The sequence below is a fragment of the Scyliorhinus torazame genome, chromosome 6 (genome assembly GCF_047496885.1).
Source record: "Scyliorhinus torazame isolate Kashiwa2021f chromosome 6, sScyTor2.1, whole genome shotgun sequence".
NCBI lineage: Eukaryota > Metazoa > Chordata > Chondrichthyes > Carcharhiniformes > Scyliorhinidae > Scyliorhinus > Scyliorhinus torazame.
In genome coordinates, this window is record NC_092712.1 from 62,337,506 (window position 1) to 62,351,780 (window position 14,275).

General features: G+C 45.9%; 1 protein-coding gene across 4 annotated transcripts in view; it reads left to right on the top strand.

Moving 5' to 3' along the window:
* Window positions 1-9,687: 9,687 nt before the first annotated feature.
* The window catches only part of wdr37 (WD repeat domain 37), a 176,366-nt gene continuing 171,778 nt past the window's right edge, over window positions 9,688-14,275 (top strand). For all 4 annotated transcript variants that reach the window (XM_072508282.1, XM_072508286.1, XM_072508285.1 and 1 more), the window contains exon 1: window positions 9,688-9,793. The gene's annotated coding sequence lies outside the window, so the exon portion shown is untranslated. The remainder of the gene's footprint in view (window positions 9,794-14,275) is intronic.

Sequence of the window (14,275 nt, forward strand, 5' to 3'; positions counted from 1 at the left end):
ACCGCCTGGGGGGGACACAGCTGCGTGGGAACCGGGTGAGGAGCTGGAAAAAGGGGATGGCTAATCGACAAGGGGGGGGGGGTAAAAAGCCCCCCAACCCGGCTGATCACGTGGAACGTGAGAGGGCTGAACGGGCCGATAAAGAGGGCACGGGTACTCGCACACCTTAAGAAACTTAAGGCAGACGTGGTTATGTTACAGGAAACGCACTTGAAACTGATAGACCAGGTGAGACTACGCAAAGGTTGGGTGGGGCAGGTGTTCCATTCGGGACTAGATGCGAAAAACAGGGGGGTGACTATATTAGTGGGGAAGCGGGTAATGTTTGAGGCAAAGACTATAGTGGCAGATAGCGGGGGCAGATACGTGATGGTGAGTGGCAAACTACAGGGAGAGACGGTGGTTTTGGTAAACGTATATGCCCCGAACTGGGATGATGCCAATTTTATGAGGCGTATGCTAGGACGCATCCCGGACCTAGAGGTGGGAAAGTTGGTAATGAGGGGAGATTTCAATATGGTGTTGGAACCAGGGCTGGACAGGTCGAGGTCCAGGACTGGAAGGAGGCCGGCAGCAGCCAAGGTGCTTAAAGATTTTATGGAGCAGATGGGAGGAGTAGACCCGTGGAGATTTAGCAGACCTAGGAGTAAGGAGTTTTTGTTTTTCTCCTATGTCCACAAAGTCTATTCGCGAATAGACTTTTTTGTTTTGGGAAGGGCGTTGATCCCGAAGGTGAGGGGAACGGAGTATACGGCTATAGCCATTTCGGATCACGCTCCACATTGGGTGGACTTGGAGATAGGGGAGGAAACCGAAGGGCGCCCACCCTGGAGAATGGACATGGGACTAATGGCAGATGAGGGGGTGTGTCTAAGGGTGAGGGGGTGCATTGAAAAGTACTTGGAACTCAATGATAATGGGGAGGTCCAGGTGGGAGTGGTCTGGGAGGCGCTGAAGGCAGTGGTTAGAGGGGAGCTGATATCAATAAGGGCACATAAAGGAAAGCAGGAGAGTTGGGAACGGGAGCGGTTGCCGCAAGAACTTCTGAGGGTGGACAGGCAATATGCGGAGGCACCGGAGGAGGGACTGTACAGGGAAAGGCAAAGGCTACACGTAGAATTTGACTTGCTGACAACGGGTACTGCAGAGGCACAGCGGAGGAAGGCACAGTGTGTACAGTACGAATATGGGGAGAAGGCGAGCAGGTTGCTGGCCCACCAATTGAGGAAAAGGGGAGCAGCGAGGGAAATAGGGGGAGTGAGGGATGAGGAAGGAGAGATGGAGCGGGGAGCGGAGAGAGTGAATGGAGTGTTCAAGGCATTTTATAAAAAATTATACGAAGCTCAACCCCCGGATGGGAGGGAGAGAATGATGGGCTTTCTGGACCGGCTGGAATTTCCCAAGGTGGAGGAGCAGGAAAGGGTGGGACTGGGAGCACAGATTGAAATAGAGGAAGTAGTGAAAGGAATTAGGAGCATGCAGGCGAGGAAGGCTCCAGGACCGGATGGATTCCCAGTTGAATTTTACAGGAAATATGTGGACTTGCTCGCCCCGCTACTGATGAGGACCTTTAATGAGGCAAAGGAAAGGGGACAGCTGCCCCCGACTATGTCTGAGGCAACGATATCGCTTCTCCTAAAGAAGGAAAAGGACCCGCTGCAATGCGGGTCCTATAGACCTATTTCCCTCCTAAATATAGACGCTAAGATTCTGGCCAAGGTAATGGCAACGAGGATAGAGGATTGTGTCCCGAGGGTGGTCCATGAGGACCAAACTGGGTTTGTGAAGGGGAGACAGCTGAATACGAATATACGGAGGCTGCTAGGGGTAATGATGATGCCCCCACCAGAGGGGGAAGTGGAGATAGTGGTGGCGATGGATGCCGAGAAAGCATTTGATAGAGTGGAGTGGGATTATTTGTGGGAGGTGCTGAGGAGATTTGGTTTTGGAGATGAGTATGTTGGATGGGTGCAGCTGTTGTATAGGGCCCCAGTGGCGAGTGTGGTCACGAATGGACGGGGATCTGCATACTTCGGGCTCCATAGAGGGACAAGGCAGGGATGCCCTCTGTCCCCATTACTGTTTGCACTGGCGATTGAGCCCCTGGCAATAGCATTGAGGGGTTCCAAGAAGTGGAGGGGAGTACTTAGAGGAGGAGAAGAACACCGGGTATCTCTGTATGCGGATGATTTGTTGTTATATGTAGCGGACCCGGCGGAGGGGATGCCAGAGATAATGCGGACACTTCGGGAGTTTGGAGAATTCTCAGGATATAAACTGAACATGGGGAAAAGTGAGTTGTTTGTGGTGCATCCAGGGGAGCAGAGCAGAGAAATAGAGGACTTTCCGCTGAGGAAGGTAACAAGGGACTTTCGTTACTTGGGGATCCAGATAGCCAAGAATTGGGGTACATTGCATAGGTTAAATTTAACGCGATTGGTGGAACAAATGGAGGAGGACTTCAAGAGATGGGACATGGTATCCGTGTCACTGGCAGGGAGGGTGCAGGTGGTTAAAATGGTAGTCCTCCCGAGATTCCTCTTTGTGTTTCAGTGCCTCCCGGTGGTGATCGCGAAGGCTTTTTTCAAAAGGATCGAAAAGAGTATCATGAGTTTTGTGTGGGTCGGGAATACCCCGAGAGTGAGGAAGGGATTCTTACAACGTAGTAGGGATAGGGGGGGTGCTGGCACTACCGAGCCTAAGTGAGTACTACTGGGCCGCCAATATCTCAATGGTGAGTAAGTGGATGAGAGAAGAGGAGGGAGCGGCGTGGAAGAGATTGGAGAGGGCGTCCTGTAGGGGGACTAGCCTACAAGCTATGGTGACGGCCTCATTGCCGTTCTCACCGAAGAAATACACCACAAGCCCGGTGGTGGTGGCGACTTTGAAAATTTGGGGACAGTGGAGACGGCATAGGGGAAAGACGGGAGCCTTGGTGGGGTCCCCGATAAGAAATAACCATAGGTTTGCCCCGGGGAGAATGGATGGGGGATTTGGAATCTGGCAAAGAGCAGGAGTAACGCAACTGAAAGATCTGTTTGTGGATGGGAAGTTCGCAAGTCTGGGAGCGCTGACCGAGAAATATGGGTTGCCCCAAGGGAATGCATTCCGGTATATGCAACTGAGGGCTTTTGCGAGGCAGCAGGTGAGGGAATTCCCGCAGCTCCCGACGCATGAGGTGCAGGACAGAGTAATCTCAAAGACATGGGTGGGGGACGGTAAGGTGTCAGATATATATAGGGAAATGAGGGACGAGGGGGAGATTATGGTAGATGAGCTGAAAGGGAAATGGGAAGAAGAGCTGGGGGAGGAGATTGAGGAGGGGCTGTGGGCGGATGCCCTAAGTAGGGTAAACTCATCGTCCTCGTGTGCCAGGCTAAGCCTGATTCAATTTAAGGTGTTACACAGGGCGCATATGACTGGAGCACGGCTCTGTAAATTTTTGGGGGTAGAGGATAGGTGTGCGAGATGCTCGAGAAGCCCAGCGAATCACACCCACATGTTCTGGTCATGTCCGGCACTACAGGGGTTCTGGGTGGGGGTGACAAAGGTGCTTTCGAAAGTAGTGGGGGTCCAGGTCGAACTAAGCTGGGTGTTGGCTATATTTGGGGTTGCACAAGAGCCGGGGGTGCAGGAGGCGAGAGAGGCCGATGTTTTGGCCTTTGCGTCCCTAGTAGCCCGGCGCAGGATACTGTTGATGTGGAAGGAAGCCAAGCCCCCGGGGGTGGAGACCTGGATAAATGACATGGCAGGGTTTATAAAGCTGGAACGGATTAAGTTCGTCCTAAGGGGATCGGCTCAAGGGTTCACCAGGCGGTGGCAACCGTTCGTCGAATACCTCACAGAAAGATAGAGGGAATGGAAAAGAAGAAGGCAGCAGCAGCAGCCCAGGGGGTGGGGGGGGGAGGAACCAGAAGGAGTCTCAGGGTTATTAATATATATGTATAATATGTATAGGTCGTTGCTATAAATAATTGTATATTGGACTGTTAAATCATATTTTTGGAGAGTGTTTATCTGAGACAAGGCAGTTGCCATTTAGTTTTAGTTTTCGTTTTTGTTATATATTATTTACTCTTTGTTTATAAAACAGGTCATTGTTATTTATACTGTTATATTATTGTGTAAAGGATACACAATGTACTGTGATGGTTGACCAAAAATTTTCAATAAAATATTAAAAAGAAAAAAAAGCAGATTGGCGGTGGGTGAACAGCCAAGGTAAGGCAGAGTTTTGGGTGATCACTAGTCTACCGAGCGTAGAAGATGAATACTTCACAATAGTCAAGTCTAGAGACAACAAATACATGGATTATGATTTCAACACCAGCTGAGCTGAGACAGGGTGGACTGGGGGGGTGATGTTACAGAGTTGAAATTAGTGGTCTCAGGTTGGTGCAGATACATGGTTAGAAGCTCATTTGGGGATCAGATACTGACACCAACATTGCAAATAGTCTGTTCAGCCCTCAGGCAGGTGGCAGGGGGAGGACCAGAGTTGGTGTCCGGGAAAGGAGTTTCTGGTGGGGAGTGAAGACCAGTGGATTTGGTCTTTTCCATATTTAATTATAGGAAATTTCTGCTCATCCAGATTTGGATATTGGACAATCATTCTAATAATTTAAAGGTAATGGATAATTCAAGGTAAATTATGGTGAAGTAGATTTGGGTGTTGTCAACAGACATGAAAATATTGATGCAAATAAAAGATGTGGCTCTGGGTACCTGCATGGGCCCCAGTTATGCGTGTCTTTTTGTGGGGTGTGTGGAACATTGCTTGTTCCAGTCCTACTCAGGCCCGCTCCCACAACATTTTTTTCTGTTACATTGCTGACTATATCGGTGTCACTTCATGCTTTCATCTAGACCTGGACAAATTTATCGATTTTGTTCCCAATTCCCACTCCTCTCTCACCTTCACATCATCCATTCCCTTCCTTGATCTCTACAGTGATAGACTGAACAGCAATATTCATTACAAACCCACTGAGTCCCAAAGCTACCTAAACTACAGCTCTTGACATCTCACTTCCTGGAAGAACTCATCCTATTCTCTCAGATTCTCCGCCTCCATCACATCTGTTCCGGTGCACTGAGTGCTAGTTGGCTGAGTGAGAGTGCTTTCGGAGTTGGGTGGAAACAGGGAGTTAGGTGGAACTTGGAGAAGAGGCTACAAGAGAGAGAGTTGATCGGTAAGTAGTGGGTAAGAGCAGTAAGTGTTTACAACCTCTATCACTTTTATGGTTTGAAAATCCATTTTGTGGCTCATAATCTGCAAGGGCTATAATTGGGAGTTACGAGGACAAGGAAAGAAGGGCCCTAGAGAATTGGATATAATCTAATATTGGGAACAGATGTAGTCATGTTAAAAAGACAAACTTAAACACTTTGTGCCTTAACGCGCAGAGCATTCAAAATAAAGTGGATGAACTAATCGCACAAATAGATGTGAACGGGTATGATATAGTCGGGATTACAGAGATGTGGCTGCAGGGTGACCAGGGATGGGAACTGAATGTCATGGGGTATTCAGTATTTAGGATAGGCAGACAAAAAGAACAAGGTGGTGGGGTTGCATTGCTGGTCAAGGAGGAAATTAACACAATAGTGAGGGAGGATATTAGCTCTGACAATGCGGAATCTGTATGGGTAGAGCTGAGAGTCAGCAATGGGCAAAAAACCTGAGTGGGCATCATATATAATAATAGCTTATTGTCACAAGTAGGCTTCAATGAAGTTACTGTGAAAAGCCCCTGGTCACCACATTCCGGCGCCTGTTCGGGGAGGCCAGTATGGGAATTGAACCCACGCTGCTGGCCTTGTTCTGCATTATAAGCCAGCTGTTCAGACCACTATGCTATACCAGCCCCATGTATATAGATCCCCAAACAAGTGATATTGTTGGGAATGGCATTAAACAGGAAATTAGAGATGCATGTGATAAAGGAACAACTGTAATTCTGGGTGATTTTAATCTGCATATGGGTTGGGAAAATCAAATTAGCCACAACACTATAGAGGAGGAATTTCTGAAGTGAATGCAGGATGGTTTTCTGGATCAATATGTTGAGGAGCCAAATAGAGAACAGGCCATCCTCGACTGGGTACTGACCAATGAGATTGGAATCATCGGCAATCTATATGTGTGAGACCCCTTGAGGATGAGCGACCATAACATGATAGAATTTTTCACCAAGATTGAGAGTGAAGTAGTTGATTCTGAGACTAGGGTTCTGAATCTTAACAAAGGAAACTACGATAAAATGAGGCGTGTGTTGGCTATGATCGATTGGGAAATGTTACTTAAATGTATGACAATGGATAGGCAATGGAAAACATTCAAAGAGCACGTGGAGGAACTGCAACAATTGTTTATTCCTGTCTAGCACAAAAGTAAAACGGGAAAGATGGCCAATCCATGGCTTACAGGGAAATTAGGGATAGTATTTGATCCAAAGAAGCAGTATACAAATTGGCCAAGAAAAACAACAAGTTTGAGGATTGGGAGTTGTATAGAATTCAGCAAAGAAGGACCAAGGGATTGATTAAGCAGGGGAAAATAGAGTACAAAGGTAAGCTTGCAGGGAACATAAACATTTACTGTAAAGGTTTTTCTAGGTACGTGAAGAGAAAAAGATTAGTGAAGACAAATGTAGATCCCTTACGGTCAGAAACGGGAATGTATTACAGGGGACAAAGAAATGGCTGAGCAACTAAATACATATTTTGGTTCGGTTTTCATAAATAAGGACACAAATAAGATACCAGAAATGTTGGGGAATGCAGGGTTTAGTGAGAAGGAAGAACTGAAAGTGATCAATATCAGAAGAGAAATGGTGTTGGGGAAATTGATGGGATTGAAGACTGATAAATCCTCAGGGCCTGATAATCCATATCCCAGGGTACTTAAGGAGGTGGCTCTAGAAATAGTGGATGCATTGGTTGTCATCTTCCAGGATTCTATAGACTGCGGAACAGTTCCTGCAATTGGAGGGTGGCTAATGTAATTCCACTACTTAAAAAGGGAGGTAGAGGGAAAGCAGGTAATTATAGACTGGTAAGCCTGACATCGGTAGTGGGGAAAATTCTAGAATTCATTATCAAAGATTTTATAGCAGAGCACTTAGAAAACAGAGGCAGGATCGGACAGAGTCAGCGTGGATTTATGAAGGGGAAATCATACTAGACAAATCTACCGTAATTCTTTGAAGATGTAACTAGTAGAATTGATGAAGGGGAGCCCGTGGATGTGGTGTATTTGGACTTTCAGAAGGCTTTTGAGAAAGTCCCACAAAAAAGATTAGCGTGTAAAATTAAAGCGCATGGGATTGGGGATAGTGTATTGAGATGGATAGAAAACTGGTTGGCAGACAGTAAAAAAAAAGAGTAGGAATTAATGGATCTTTTTCAAATTGGCAGGCAGTGACTAGTGGCGTACCGTGGGAATCGGTGCTAGGACCCCAGTCATTCACAATATATATTAATCAGAATATTTACAGTGCAGAAAGAGGCCATTTGGCCCATCAAGTCTGCACTGGCCCTTGTAAAAGGCACCCTACTTAAGACCAAGCCTCCACCCTATCCCTGTAACTCCTTGTTGGGACTCTTATTTTACCTTATAATAAGAATCGGTAGTCCGGTTGGTGGGAGGTGTCAAAAATACGACTTTATTGTGAATTACTCACTGGTATACACTTGAATAATAACTGAATAAAAACTTAGAAACAAAATATCAAATACATAAAATAGTCAAGCACATGGCAAAAAGCATAAAGCACAAAAGGAAATCATTTGAACACAGATAGATGATTGAAGAATTCAGGAATAAAGACCTCGACCATGAGGTTCGATTTTTAAGGGAATTCTCATCTCTGGTTTAACCCCTCATTTACTTTCATTGGCCTCTAATTTTCAGCTGAGATCTGGTTTGTTCAAATGAATGGCTGTTATTGAGAAGATGATTTGTTAATCAAACATTGGACATTACTTAAGATTGATTGGTGCTTATCAAAGCTAGCTCAGTGTCTGTGTGCGCAGTCTTAGAAAGATTAATGGATATATTTCTTACACTTTAAAAAAAAAAAAATTTAAACTAAAGTTTTGCAAAGTTTTTCATAATAAATAATAATCCTAACACAGCCAAATAGTGTGAACATTAACATAGTGCACTGGAACGAAGGAGGTTGAGGGGAGACCTGATAGAGGTCTACAAAATTATGAGGGGCATAGACAGAGTGGATAGTCAGAGGCTTTTCCCCAGGGTAGAGGGGTCAATTACTAGGGGGCATAGGTTTAAGGTGAGAGGGCAAGGTTTAGAGTAGATGTACGAGGCAAGTTTTTTACGCAGAGGGTAGTGGGTGCCTGGAACTCGCTACCGGAGGTGGTGGAAGCAGGGACGATAGTGACATTTAAGGGGCATCTTGACAAATACATGAATAGGATGGGAATAGAGGGATACGGACCCAGGAAGTGTAGAAGATTGTAGTTTAGTCAGCCAGCATGGTCGGCACGGGCTTGGAGGGCCGAAGGGCCTGTTCCTGTGCTGTACATTTCTTTGTTCTTTGTTCAAAAAGAGAATATACAATAGCAATTAACTAGACGTAACCCCACGCGCCTCAGTCTTCCCACAGCCTCCCAAAGGAGCACTCACCCCCACTCCCCTATGGGTCGCTGCTGCTGCTGACGTTTTAATTTTCCCTGAGAAGTCGTCGGACGGTATTATGCCCCCGCTCAACAGCAGCAGCTCTGTACACTTGGCAAAATTATTTACACACATAAGTAGGCATCTGTTTGTGGTGTTGTCGTCCCTTGCTTCTCCCAGACGGAGTTCGCTCCCGTTGTCGTCTCGTGTGCACTTCCACTTCTGCAGCCCTCCCGTCTTCACCGTTTTCTCTGTTCCTGTGGATGTTAAGTTTGTTAACGTTTCCCTGCCTCCCCCATCGTGGCTCTCCTCTATTGTTCCCGGTCTCTTCCCTCTACACCCCCTCTCCCCGCTTCTGCCCCCCCCCTGTGGTTCGCCTTTCCTTCCTCTTAGAGAAGGGGGGGGGGGGGGGAGACAGCTAAATCTATGTTTCTTACACTTTGCTATGTTTGACAGCTTGGCAGAGACCTAAACAATTGATTTGTTGATTAGACAAATACACGGAATACACTGGAATGCAATGGTCAATTCATGACATGAGACATTGACTGATTTCCCACAGTCAAGACACTTTTAATATTTAGCATTCTTTAGCAATATGCATTCAACTAACCCCTTTATGAATAAAACTATATCACCCTTCCTAACGTTTTGGACACTAAGGGGCAATTTAGCATGGCCAATCCACCTAGCCTGCACATCTTTGGACTGTGGAACGTGGAGGAAAGCCCCACAGACATGGAGAGAACGTGCAGACTCCACAGAGACAGTGACCCAAGCTGGGAATCGAACTTGGGACCCTGGTGCTGTGAAGCAACAGTGCCAACCACTATGCTACTGTGCCGCCCAGCACTAGGAATAAGTGTTGAGGCACATTCCAATAATGCGCACAAAAAATTGCATGCAAACATTTTGCAAGGTTAAATTAGAAAAACAAACGGCTGGTTGTGCACTGTCAGTCTGTACATGGCCACAGTGCCAGAGTCTGGTGAGGGTCACTGGGGAAGCGCGTGCGCAGACATGCGGCTGTTTGGCGACGTCGGATGGCAGGTCATGCGCATGCGCTGGCGGGGCTGGGAGCCTTGGCTGACCTTTCACCTTTGCGCAGCGACAGAGCCCGGATGAGTTTGCAGGATGTCGTTTTGAAGGGAGGTGAGTGTTTTGAGAGAGAGAAAAATTGCATAAGCGCTGGTTGATGGAAAAGGAAGGGAGGGAGGGTGTCTGGTGCGCATTAAAAGGAGCCGCCGGTTGATGGAAGGTACTCCGGCTCCTCAGAAAGCGACCGGGCTTCAGTCAGCGTTAAAGACCCCCGAGGGCGGCTGGTCTGGATGGAGCGGCGCAAACAGCTCCATGAATGTCTGAATCCTCGTCTCCAGGCTCTGACAGGGGGGCAGCTGGCACTCGGCAGGTTGAATGGCCTCAAACACGTCCGACAGTTTGGGCACCATTTAATGTTTTTGGTTGTGAGGGAGGGGTTTGCGCACCTGGAGCACCAGGGCGCCTGTTCCCTTTTGGACCTTGCTGTGCAGTTTCAGTGTTTCCTAATCTGATTATTGATTTTTTAATACATTTTTATTCTGTTCTGAAGGTGACAAAGCCAATGGGCAGAATGGACAGGGCAAGCCCTTAATCCACCCCCTTGCTCCAAAAAACAATTCAAAATTTAATCCAATTCAATCCACAAGAGAGATATGCTGGACCCAAGCAGGCAAGAACAGGCATTGGACATGATCTTGGGCTTGATCTGACACTTGATCTTAGCCAAAAAGGTTGAGAAGCTCTTGATGATTGTGCTGAACATGAGAGCCAAGCTTTCCTGCACATTGGACAAGTTGCTTTTTACTATTGAGCTCTTGCCATTTTGGATCAAGTACACTGATTCTCAGGGTTGCTGTTGACCAGCTCTTGCAATCAGCCGTGAGATGTTCCTAACTGTAAAAAGATTATTTGATCCGCCCTTGTATCTCATTTCCTGCCTTGCTTGCCATTCTAATTTGCACCACAAAAATGCTGGTTTGGTAATTTTGAATCACCCATGTAAATGACCAGTCCTGAGCAGCATGGCTGTGTTCTTAACAACTTGGGCACAATGTTTTGGTGCATTTCAGGATATCTCTGTTCTCTTGCGAGTAAATACACATAAAAGATAGCATGATTAGCAAAGTATATGTAGACAAAACAGTCGATGCTTTTGCTTTTCTTTGCATAGATTTGCATAGAATTTACAGCGCAGAAGGAGGCCCATCGGGTCTGTTTGGCCCTTGGAAAAAGCACCCTAATTTAGCCCACACCTTTACCTTATCCCTGCAACCCAGTAACCCCACCTAACCATTTTGGACATTAAGGGCAATTTAGAATGGCCAATCCACCTAACCTGCACCTCTTTGGACTGTGGGAGGAAACCGGAGTGCCCGGAGGAAACCCTCGCAGACACTGGGAGAACGTGCAGACTCCCAGACAGTGACCCAAGCCGGGAATCGAACCTGGGACCCTGGCGCTGTGAAGCAACAGTACTGTGCTACCGTGACGCCCATCTTCTAAAATTTCATTCCAGCTTCCAAGGGTAATTGCGTGTAAATGCAACATTTTATCAACTATGACCATTTGCATTCCTTAAACCATTTATTTATATTCCCAGCATAAAATTATTGGTCATGTTTCACATGTATATATATATTAAAAATTTTTTTTTAGAGTACCCAATTCATTTTTCCTAATTAAGGGACAATTTAGTGTGGCCAATCCACCGACCCTGCACATCTTTTTGGGTTGTGGGGGCGAAACCCACGCAAACACTGGGAGAATGTGCAAACTCCACACGGGATCGAACCTGGGACCTCGGCGCTGTGAGGCAACAGGGCTAACCCACTGCGCCACCGTGCTGCCCATGTTTCACATGTGTTTAATCATCTTTGTCTTTATTCTTATTGTTGACAATCTCTGTCCATAGAGATTATCAAAAAGGCTAACTGACACAGCATCAAATACTTTGTCAGGAAAGGTGGTTATTAATTTTGAAGCCATGTTCTGTGATTACAGTTTTTTTGATAAATGAATGTTTATATTATCAGTGCCTCTCATGTTTTTTCAAGACCTAAGTTGTGCCGCAACCTTTCTGCATTAAAAGGAAATTCCAGTTTAGTTATTTATATCAATGGTTGCAATTGTTCACAAATCTAAGACAAGATAAAGGAGAAAAACTGCACACCTCTGACCACTTTCAGAACCTGACGTTTCCCAGATGCCATGAAAGGATGTTGGAAGTGCAGAAAATGTTGGGCTGCTTCCTACTGTGCCCAGGAATGACTGGTGTCAGCTGTGGCTCTTCTGATCTTTCGTGGTTGTATATGTTAGACTGTTTGTCAAGAATTGGAAACACTTCTGGTGGCCAGCTGTGTGTGTGAATAGGTTCATGAGATATGCAGGGTTGTACATAGTACTGGGCAGGAATTTTTTTTCTCATCAATTGGTCAATTTTACATTGCCATCTCAACTGAACATCTGCCTGTTGGTACTAGGATTCTGCCCTGTCCTCCCTTTGATTTGTAGTAATGTTGTGGGGCAGTCCAACCACCATTGTTTTTTGGGGGCTTTTGAATAAGGGCTGTAATTAGCAGTAGACTAATACAAGTAATTTAACATAGCAATATAGGAACAAAACTAGTCTATTCAGTGCCTTGAGGCTGTTCCACATCCGATTAGGTCATGGCTGATCTATATTTTAACTCCCAACAATTTGCCTTGATTCCATATCCCTTAATATCCCAACACAAAGCCTATCAATCTCATTTACAAATTATCTAACCGCAACATTTTTTGGGAGTGCCACATTTCTTCTACCTTTGTATGAAGAAGGGCTTCCTGACAACAACCTCTAACTAGCTTCTCTCTATCTTTGTACTGAATCCTTTATTAGTCTTGAACTCCTCAAATAAATTGTCCCTTAAACATGGATCGTGGAATTTGCCTGCTTTTGTTTGTTGGAGATTGTGATTCTGGGACCAGTAACATAGCAACTGAATAGGATGCAGGCCTGTGACGTAGTGGGAGCCACTTCAAAATGTTCATTAATGAAAGCTTACACATCCATGAAGAGGGATGTAGAACTCCCATAAGGTTTGAGGAAGAATCCCGATGCGATGCCGATTTGCATTTAATGTGGTAAAATTTCCCGAGATGCTTTACAGGATCGTTATCAAACAAGATTTTTGATGCCACCCTTGCCCAGTCTGGCCTACATGTGACTTCAGGACCACAGCATGTGGTTGACTCTTAAATGCCCTCTGATAAGGCCTAGAAAGCCACTCAGTTCAAGGGTAATTAGGGATAGGCAATAAATGCTGGCCTTGCCAGCGACGCCCACATCGTATGAATGAGTAAAAACAAATTGCAAGAGCAGTTGGGAGTACGTTGTTCCAGTATGTTGTGAATATAATTGAAATACACTTTGTTATTTCATGATCTACTTTTGTCAGAACCTGCCTCTTCAAAATCTCTTTATAATGGGATCTAAGTAACAAAGATAAGGAAGTCAAAGCCCAATTACCCCTACTAAACTTGAGATCATCCAAACTTTGCTGCCCATGTCCTAGATTGCACTGCATCACATTCACTACATTGGCCCTCTGTCAAGCAACTCCTCAGTTTTTAAAGTTCTTATCATTTTCCATTCTCTCCATCGCTTTGGCTCTTCCTATCTGTATAGTTATCTGTAGCCCCAAAGCCCTCTGAGATTTCTGCACTCCTCTAAATCCTGGCCTCAAGTGTTCTCTAATTTTAATCATAGAATCCCTACAGTCCAGAAGGAGGTCATTCGGCTGATTGAGCCTGCACTGACCCTTCGAAAGAGCACTTCACCTGGGCTCACCCCCCCACCCCATCCCCGTAACCTAACCTACTCATTTTTGGACGCGAAGGGGTAAATTTAGCACTTCCGATCCACCTAACGAAAATGAAAATGAAAATAGCTTATTGTCACAAGTAGGCTTCAAATGAAGTTACTGTGAAAAGCCCCTAGTCGCCACATTCCGGCGCCTGTTCGGGGAGGCTGGTACGGGAACCTGCACATCTTCATCTTTGGACTGTGGAAGGAAACCGGAGCACCCGGAGGAAACCCACGCAGACATGGGGAGAATGTACAAACTCCACACAGACAGCCACCCAAGGTTTGAATCGAACCGGGGTCCCTGGTGCTGTGAAGCAGCAGTTCTAACCTCTCTGTCTCCCCTGGTAGTGGTACCTCCAGCTGCCAGGGCCTTGAACTCTGGAATTCCCTCCGTAACCTTTCCATTTCTCTATCTCTCTCTTTCGTCCTTTAAGGCACTCCTTAAAACCTACTTATTGGTCATTTGCTTAATGTCGTCTTGTGTAGGTCAATGTCTCATGCTCCTGTGAAGCAACTTGGGGCATTTTATTATTTAAAAAAATATATTTTTATTTTCCTTTTTCACTTTTTCTCCCAAATGAAATGAATGAAAAATGAAATGAAAATCGCTTATTGTCACAAGTAGGCTTCAAATGAAGTTACTGTGAAAAGCCCCTAGTCGCCACATTCCGGCGCCTGTTCGGGGAGGCTGGTACAGGAATCGAACCGTGCTGCTGTCCTGCTTTGGTCTGCTTTCAAAGCCAGCGATT